Source organism: Lutjanus erythropterus, chromosome 4, assembly GCF_056507025.1.
Source record: "Lutjanus erythropterus isolate fLutEry1 chromosome 4, fLutEry1.hap2, whole genome shotgun sequence".
NCBI lineage: Eukaryota > Metazoa > Chordata > Actinopteri > Lutjaniformes > Lutjanidae > Lutjanus > Lutjanus erythropterus.
The window spans coordinates 6,804,184-6,813,897 of record NC_139320.1 but is presented as its reverse complement, the minus strand read 5'-3'; the positions used below and the strand labels follow the sequence as shown (position 1 = coordinate 6,813,897).

At 39.3% G+C, this 9,714-nt stretch overlaps 3 non-coding genes across 3 annotated transcripts; all 3 read left to right on the top strand.

The window, feature by feature from the left end:
• Positions 1 to 8,789: 8,789 nt before the first annotated feature.
• On the top strand, positions 8,790 to 8,863 carry trnat-agu (transfer RNA threonine (anticodon AGU)). The gene has a single exon. It is a non-coding gene; the product is annotated as a tRNA-Thr (tRNA).
• An 89-nt stretch (positions 8,864 to 8,952) lies between these two features.
• Positions 8,953 to 9,026, top strand: trnan-guu (transfer RNA asparagine (anticodon GUU)). The gene has a single exon. It is a non-coding gene; the product is annotated as a tRNA-Asn (tRNA).
• A 364-nt stretch (positions 9,027 to 9,390) lies between these two features.
• On the top strand, positions 9,391 to 9,464 carry trnat-agu (transfer RNA threonine (anticodon AGU)). Its single transcript has one exon. It is a non-coding gene; the product is annotated as a tRNA-Thr (tRNA).
• Positions 9,465 to 9,714: the final 250 nt, after the last annotated feature.

The window sequence follows — 9,714 nt, the reverse complement described above, 5'->3', positions numbered from 1 at the left end:
TGTCTCAGTTCAGACATGACCTTTCTATGTTTGTTCTCCCTGTGTCTACTGTCCTGTCAGCACCTTGGATACTCTAAAGTGACTGCCGACTGCTCTTAGTAACAGGATGGGTTAAATGCAGAGATTGAATTTGACTGTTTGTACTCTGTATGACTGTATGATTACAATAATGTGGACCTTTACCTTACAAAGTGACAAATATGAACAGGTGCAACTAATGATCTGCTTGATCAGTGTAGAAGGATCCAGCTACAGTCTTGCTGACCCACTTTACTACATGACCCCCACCACCCACCAACCCCAACCCCCCCAGAGATCTTTTACTAACTCTAACCAAGTACTTTTGGTGCCTAATGCTAACTGTTTCAAGGGTGGGTCATGTAGTAGGCGTGAGGGCTGTGCATCTTCACTGATCTCACCATTTGATTCAATTCGATTTCACGATGCATTGCATCCACAATTTTCTATATTACTGCACATGGCTACTTTTTCATCAATGAATACAAGCAGTCAGATAAATATGAACTCCCTTTTGACTGTTTAGAAAGTGCTTCAGAAATCAATAACATAAAAGTCTTAACATTAAATTGTAAAATAAATAAATAAATAAATTGTATAGGTCCAGCCTCCCTGTATTTGTGTGAATTTGTTTCATCCACAAAAACAAAAATAATACTTCTGCAGTCTAGCTGCAGCTTCTAGCAACTGTCTTCAGCACAAGTAACTGCTAATAAAGCTGTAACAATTAATCCATTATTAATCCATTACTAAATTAAACACCAACTATTTTGACAATTGATTAATGGTTTTGAATCATATTTTAAATCATAAAGTGTCCAGATTTTCTAATTTTAGCTTCTTAAATCTAAATATTGTCTGATTTATTGAGTCCTCTTATGACAGTTAACTGAATATCTTTGTGTTTTGGACATAAGACATTTGAGGATGTCAACTCGGGCTTTGGAAAACAATGCTCATTGTTTTTCACCATTTTACAGAACAAACCTGGAAAATCTGAGATGTGCCCAGAGATCTGTTTTTAAAATAGTAAGTGTGTTTTTAATCACTTGCTTGTGATAGTCACCTCCCTCAGCCATATTGTGCCCCCTCTCCCACAGTATGACGTTTCTACAGAGCTGGTTTCTGTTTTCTATTTTGAATTTTTGAACTTTATTGTTCAGCTGTGGAAAATCAAAATGGAATGTCTCTACGCTATATTCAATTATGTTCTGTCACTGCATCTATGCAGAATCATCCACGTCCGAATCACGATGCATCTTAGAAACAATTAATTTTGACATCCCTAGTGGGCATGTCCTGTGGCTACTGTGAGTCAACAGATAGACCAACCTACTTGAATCATGTTGACGTTGATTGTTCAGCCCACTTGAAGTGGAGTGTGTCCTAGACAATATCCATTGACTCTTGCCAGGCCACAGTAACCTTTGTCCCCCTTCTTAGACTGTCCATCCAGAGGTCATCCTCTATCTTCTAGTTAACAAGAGTAGAGACTACCACTATCCTTTTCTCTAGTTGGTTTACCTCTTTTAAACCCAGTAGAGTGAAACAGGAGTTGATGGGAGGCCAGACCTAAACCTTGGGTATCTGTATTTCCTTAAGCAACCAGGATGCTGTATATAATGCTCTCTGTCAAACAATGCACTTTGCAGAGCTCTTTCCACACTTCTGTCTCCCACCAGAGCAGCGGAGCATCAGATGTGATGAGGAGCTAAATCTGGCCTCACACCTTCTGAGACACCATATGCTACCTTACTGCATACCTCAGTCACTGTGTGGCACCTCTGCTTGTTAGAGTCCTCCCACTGGTTTTCAGGGAAATGAGATGTGTACTGCAGATATGGAACACGGAACGCTATATTGAATTTAGAGGCTAATGTGATTTCCGGCCATGATAACAAATGTATAAAGTTGAGTCAGGAAACTGGCACTTAAGCGTTCCTCTGCTTGAGGTCAACATACAGATTGATGTTTCAATCTGACTACTTCAATGTCACAAGAAACTTCGGAATACGACTAATCTTGGACCTGAGGACAAAAGTCACCATCTCTTTATTCATGAAACTGATGGCTGCAACAAATTACATTCATAGTTAAGATTCCTGCAGTTGGCAACTCTTTACTGCAGAAAATGTGAGGCATCAGGTCACCAGTCGTCCTCCCTGCAGCTTTACAACATGATGGCTAAGGTTATCACAGTCCCTGAATCATATCTGATTGCACACCATTAGCCTCTGGGAGGAATGTGGTACATAATAGAATGGTGCATTGTAGCTCTTCCATTCACAACACCCTCATCGCTGTTACTGGTCAAATCAAGCTTCTCTTTATGGAACACATTAGCTTCAATACTCTTTAAGGGTGTTTCAGGGTCTTCATTCTCCACACTAGCTGCTTCACTGTAAAGCTGGATTAATGCAAGAGGCTGACCTGCAACACTAGTTCTTATGTAAGACCGTATCCTGCTTAAATTTAAGTGTGCTTACTTTGTGGAACAGAGCAATCATGGGCTGTACACATAGTGGAGTCTGATGAAGAGGTCTTCACAGGTCCCACAATTCTTGCTCAGACTCAAAAAGACCTGGAAATGTACTGCCCAGACTGGAACCTGACCCATGCAGAACCAAAGATTGTCAGACCCCAACCCAGCTGGGAGATGCGGACCCAGTTGGCAATATTTCACAGCTGGTTGTCTTTTTTTGTGACCAAGCTTTATATATTTTTTTTCTTATTCATTTTGGAGGCAATAATTCATATGAAAGTGCCATAACAGAATTTGAATTTAAGTAGCTCATCTATTTAATTGGGTAATCTCATAAACCTTCTCTTCATTGCTTTTCTTTCACATACTGCTGTGAAATACCAAAAATAAATAAATAAATACAAATAAATATTACATGTAGCTGTATACTCGGTATAAGACCCAAAGTAATAACATTGATGTGTCATTGGATTTAAACATAATTCAAACCACTTGAAGAAAAGAAAAAGAAAAGCAAAAATGAAACAAAATAATAAAATAAAATTCTAACCTCCATCTACACTTCCACTGCTCTTTAATTGTACTGTGAAAACTCTTGAGCCATCACTGTGCTCTGGTTCTGGTGGCTCAAACATGTCTGTACAAGTCCAATAAGGCTTCCGGACGGAGCGTTCATCTTTCAAGTCGCAGCGGTATTTGACACTTAAGACAGACCAGTGGAATAAAAGCCCTAATGATAAACAACCATTTTGATGGTTAATATTGCTAAAATAAATTAATATAGCTCCACTAAAATAATATAGCTGATATTGCTATAGTAGTGATATAGCTACACTGGAAAAATATAGCTGTGTGTTTTAATAAGAGAATTTAAGCAGACATTTAACAGATATTTTCCCCAAGTAACTTTTATACTTTTAACTTTTAACATTGCCTGAGGTGCAGGGTGCAAAGGGAGATAGAGAGATGAGTGCTGACTGAGATTACAGCATGTATGGGAATAAATTACAAAATAATAGATTAGTGTATACTTCTCACTTTGCCCCTGATGGTCTGACTAACTCACTAGAATTGTCACTTGTCACTTGATTCATATATTAAATATTTTGGCAGAAAAAAGAGACCCATGGCTATAACTAGGCAGTGGACCAAACCACTGTGAGGCATAATGAAGGGGAGAACGCAATCTTTCAAAACTTGCAAACACAGTTTTGCCTCTATAATTATTACAGGCTTTTTCACAACACTGAACCTCACTAAAACTGACTTGGCACCGTCCTATTTTAATTTTTTAATCAAGAATTATTGCTAGTGACATGCCCCTACCATCACCATCACTATGCCCTTGACTGCAGGTGATTATTCAACACTTACACAAAAAAAGAGAGAAGAGACAAGAAGCTTAGCTTTGACACAAAACTTTGCTCTTGGACTATGTTGCAGTGACAGATTATGGTTCTGTAAATGCACTGTGAAAACAATACAGAAATGTATTGATATTAGAAAATGTACTTTGTAATGTGTACTTTTGAATGCATAAGTATTTTTAAAAGCAAGTGACTGAGCAACTTTCCCTTGTAGTTGACCAGGAGTATCTATACTTTGACTCAAGTACTGGGGTTGAGTACTTTGTCTACCACTGAGTAAACCTCAGTACTGTTCTCCAGTGGTCTCCTGCATACAAGTTGTCCATTTTTTCCTCACCAATCACCACTCAAGTGCTCTCAAGATCTTTTCACTGTCAAAACAAAACAAAACAACAACAACAAAAAAAACAGTCAATGCAGCATGTCAGCCTATTCAGTTTTCTTTAAGTGTGAATAGAACTGTCTTCAATACCATTTGATGCAGAAATGTCAGTTAACTAATGGCTGAGCCTTTAGACATCTTTCAAACCTGCTTACATCTATTACATTTCTTGCCATAAGTGGACCGATGACTAATGGCTCACAAGCTACTTTGTCATTGTGATAAATTGCCGTCACTCAGTGCCTCTAAGGTGATATCTTGTTTTACAAAGAGCTTCTAAATAGATTCCTGTATTTTTCTTCAACCTTTGCACCCCATTATACAGATAAATAGCACATGATCGTATTTGTATTCACCGAGGCTCATACTCATGTTTGTTGTATTGTGTACAGGGATGGTGAGAAGATTATCAGGGGGTGTGGTGTAAAGAAAACTGAACTGAAGGCAAGGCAGTCTAAATCTTTAATTAGATTTAATTCAATTTAATTATTCCACTGCTAGCTTTATGATTATAAAAATCTGATGGTGCTTAACTTAACCATGTACTGGTTGGGACACATGTCTAAAGACAGAAGTCCTTTCAGAGTGTCCATCACACCTGGTTATGTGACTCATGCATCATTGGTTTGGTAATGATGGGCTGCTGAAGTCCCTCCCCTTCCAGTTTGTCTCATGAAACCTTTTTTCACAAAAAACACAAACAGTAGTTATGGCAAGAGACAAATAATTTTTTCTTCCCATTTGCACGTTTGTTAGTTAAAAAGTTAAGACAAGAAAGTTGCAAACTGTGGCAGATTTGTCATAGTTCAGTTTTGAAAAAGTTCAGGAACTGCTCAGTCAACTACATCTCTCGTCTCACACAACATACATCATCAACATCACTGCCCCTGTAACGTTATCTTACCTGAAGTGTTTTGTCCAGCGACTCCCGGTGCTTCAATCAGAGAAAGAACGAGTAAGACCGACTGTTCTGTGACCACATCCCAGTACAAAAACACACAGGCATTGTAGCCTCAGTGGCTAACGATAGCTTTCTGAGGAAGAAAGTCATGCTGTCATGAGACTTCTGTGTAGTTCTTCTAATTACGTATCATCACCGTCTTATACTTTTATGATAAACTGTGACTTTCTTGACTTTAAAATTAACTGAAATTCACAAAAATCAAAAGATAATTTGTCACATGCCACTGACTGCTGTACATATATTTTCCAAAGTTAGGTCCCATGGTGGTCCACCAGAAGAGGCACAACTTTGCCTCTCTATACAAATATTGTTCATGTGATGCTTATAATCAAATAGTCTGCTTACAGTCTTCATTTTGGATCTTTTCAAACACGACGTTCACCCAATGTGTGCTGAGTCCTGTGTGAAAAGAAAAGTAAACTTAAAATTTCATTTTCCACGCAGTGTTCATGGGGCAAGTGATGTCACTTCCGTCACGTGACATATGTAATGTAGTTACTTTAACCCAATCTGTGATTTTCCCATAAATTTACGCAACCGTTTTACATCGTAAACCATGTGTGTCATTTCACATGACTTAGTAAGTAAGAGCCGCTAAGCCTGATGCTGCTGGTACTCTTGGAAATCAACCTATTCTGTCATGTAGATATGAGGATGTGTTGGCAGTTTCCACTTTATTTTGTTTAAAATTTAGAGTCTGGGAGGTCTTCTGCTGTCACTGTCGGACAAAATCAAAATAAGAAGCTGTTTTATCACCAAGTAGGTTTTCACATACAAGGAATTTGCTGTGGCATTTTGTTGCATAACAACAAACATAGCGTTAAAAATAGAAATAAAGTTTAAGGCAAAGACTGTCAGTTAAAATAGATTATAGACAATAAACACAAAAAACTACAATGTAAAAGATGAAGAATCTGTGCAGTTTTGTGTAGGAGTACAAAAAGTTTGACATGGAATGTGCAAGTTCACAGTCTGGGAGGATACTGCAATGTGCAAAATAGAGTCAGGAGACTGAAAATTATGTTAATGTAACGTGTAAGGAGGGGTGGGGGGAAGTCAGTGTCAGTGGGGGTCACGGGCCTTTTTGAAGAGGCCAGTTGCAGATGGGAAGAAACTGTTCTGATATACCACAACCTCCTGCCAGAGGGGAATGTCTCACAAAGTTTGTGTCCAGGATGGAGGGGTCAGCTACAGGCTACAGTCCTTAAGATACCTTCTGTGGCCTCTATTGGATTTTGATCTCACTAAACATTCCAACATTCATCGTTAGATAATTGTGTTGCTAACATTTGGCTTTTATGATTACTTCACATTCTTTATGTTAAAAAGTTGCATACTTACTAGACAGCTATAAGCCAGCAGAGATGAGAGATGTGTTACCTGAAGAGAATGGAGATGTCACTGAAGTCACAAAGTGGATTTGAGAAATACTAATACTAAATACTAATGTAAGGTTAATCAGATGTATAAAAGATAATGGGATCATAATTCAGTGCTGGAAAAACAAACCTTCTGCCTGTGTGAGTGAGAGTGTGTGTGTGTGTGTGTGTGTGTGTGTGTGTGAGAGAGAGAGAGAGAGAGAGAGAGAGAGAGAGAGAGAGAGACGGGCAGATGAAGACGAGATTCTATTTTCAGAGCAGTTAACAGCTCTTCGTAGACATGTGACACATACACACACAGACTGTCAGACGCATGAAATCACAATGTCACACTTCATGTTAAATAAGTAAAATTCATGCTCGCTGCGACAACGATTTAAGAATAGAGTCCAGACTCCAGAGCATTGTCTGAGGAAAGGACGGAACATTGTTTTCCAGAACATTCTTATATAGATATTGCTGCAGAAATACATTTCTTTTCCTTCGGTCTTGAAGCACAGGCTGTATGCACTCTTAGAAATAAGGGTTCCAAAAAGGTTCTCCCTGAAGGGCCATTTGGTTCAGTAGAACCCTTTTTGAAAGAAAGGGTTTTCCACGGGTTCTTTTTAAGACTAAGAGTTCCTGTGAATCCCCTTCATCCAAAGACTCTGTTTTAGAAGAAAAAATTCTTCAGTGATTGTTGAAATTCTTGAAGAACTCTTTTGTCAAGAGTTTGTAGCAGATTTCTTTGTAACATGTTACAAAAAGGTTCTCATTAGAACCCCCAGGTAAGTTCGAGATAATACCCTCAGTATATAAAAGGGCTTCCAGTAAACCCTCCTGGGTGGATTTTAGATAAATCCTTAGAATATTAAAAACCCCGTGGAGCATAAAAAGGATGTGTTTGTTCTAGATTGAATCGTTAGAAAATTAAAAAGGTTCTTGGTGGAGCCCCCTGGGTAGTTTTTAGATAAAACCCTTGGAATTTTTCTCTGGAACGGTTCTTGCTAGAACCCCCTAGGTGGGTTCTTGTGAGCACCCTTAGAAGGTGGAAAGGTTAAAACCCCCAGAGAGGGTTCTGGGAGGAAATCATTACACCATACAAGGGGTCTATGTAGAACCTCTCCCAGGGGGTTCTGCTGAAAACTCTCACAGACAGTTGCAATTTGAGAAACAGTATGTTGAGTTCTCTGAAAGGGTTCCATGTGGAACCTTTATAAAAGATTCTACCTGGAATCAAAAAAGGTTCTCCTTATAGGGACAAGAACCACGAGAAGGGTTGGAGTGAGCACCTTTATTTCTGTGAGTATATATAATGATATATAATTAAAGTGCTGACATAAAAGTACTACATCAAACTTAATGATCTCATGACAATGATTCTGACAGAAGCTTTGTAACATATTTAAAAGTTTGACATTTTGTTTTAATAGTCTGACATTTTTCCTATTTCAAATGATAAATTAGTTGATAAAACACTTAAAACTGTCATTGCTTATGCTATTTAAATAAAGCTGCTGCCTCATTGTGATGTGGACATTGTGCACTCTTCTCTGCAGGTGCAAGACACACACATATCAAAGGTAAAGACAATGGTGTCAGTCAAAACAAACACATGGGAACATGAAAATAGTTTAAAGGCAGTCTGCCCATTAGATTATAAGACATCTGTGCAAAGTCAACATTTTGGACTGATGGTGGCAGGAGAACATAGGCACTCTATGGAGCATTTTTGTGCCCATCAAAGTAAATTGCGATTTGCTGATTGAAAATTCAAATTTTTGTGTATATTGTCCTGATGGTGGTGCAAGAGCAATGATCACGTGGTCTCCAACAACATGAGGTTTCAATTTCTGTGGACAACAGTGGCCTAAACTGGGACCCCTGAGGTCCTACTTATTAAGCAGAACTTTTGACCAGTGAATCTCAATTTGTCCTATGACCTTGCTGAACTTTTGGATCTCATCCCCTTTTCCTTTAATAGCTCCAAAGTCCACAAAGGTGTTTTTCATCTTTTGTGGCCAAAAGAAAAAGGGGATGGATGGTCTTAGTGCCACGTTTTTGTTTTGTTTTTTTCTGGACTTTGCTCTCATGGCCGGTGTCATCCTTTTTCTCTGCTGTTCTTCCACAAGCCTCAAAGACAGTGGTTTTCATGATACTGTTTCACTGTTGATTTCATTCAAATGTTGATAGATAATTTTCAAAGTCACACAGTTATGGCATCGTGGCTTAGTTGGTCAAAGTGCCTGTCTAGTAAACAGGAGATCCTGGGTTCAAATCCCAGCGGTGCCTTCTTTGAGTTTTTAATGGTGACATGTCTTTCTCATGAGACACATGGAAATGAAGATCCATGATCTCAGCCTCCCAACACTTCAAAGCACGTCTCTGTGGCGCAATCGGCCAGCGCGCTCGGCTGTTAACCGAGAGGTTGGTGGTTCGAGCCCACCCAGGGACGGTTCTTGATGCTCCACCTCTATGTCTTCTGTTTCAACTTACCTTTCCATCTTGAGTTCAAGGCTTACTTGGTTAAAATACTTGTCCTCAATAGAAAGCCCAGCAGGGCCTGTTGTGGGTTCTTCTGTACCGTTACACCCTTCATCCAAACTTGTCTGTCCACCTTCATGTCTTGCTTGGCAGGAGAGTCTTCACACCACTTAGTGCCACCCTTTTTTTTTTTCTGGACTTTGCTCTCATGGCCGGTGTCATCTTTTTTCTCTGCTGTTCTTCCACAATCCTCGAAGACAGTGGTTTTCATGATACTGTTTCACTGTTGATTTCATTCAAATGTTGATAGATCATTTTCAAAGTCACACAGTTATGGCATCGTGGCTTAGTTGGTCAAAGTGCCTGTCTAGTAAACAGGAGATCCTGGGTTCAAATCCCAGCGGTGCCTTCTTTGAGTTTTTAATGGTGACATGTCTTTCTCATGAGACACATGGAAATGAAGATCCATGATCTTAGCCTCCCAACACTTCAAAGCACGTCTCTGTGGCGCAATCGGCTGTTAACTGAGAGGATGGTGGTCTGTTTTAACTCTCTTGTCCACCCTGAGGTCAAGGCTTACTCGGTCAATATACCTGTTCATCGTAGTGGTGCCTGTGTCGGTTCATCCATCGAATTTGTCTTGCAACCTCATCCATTCT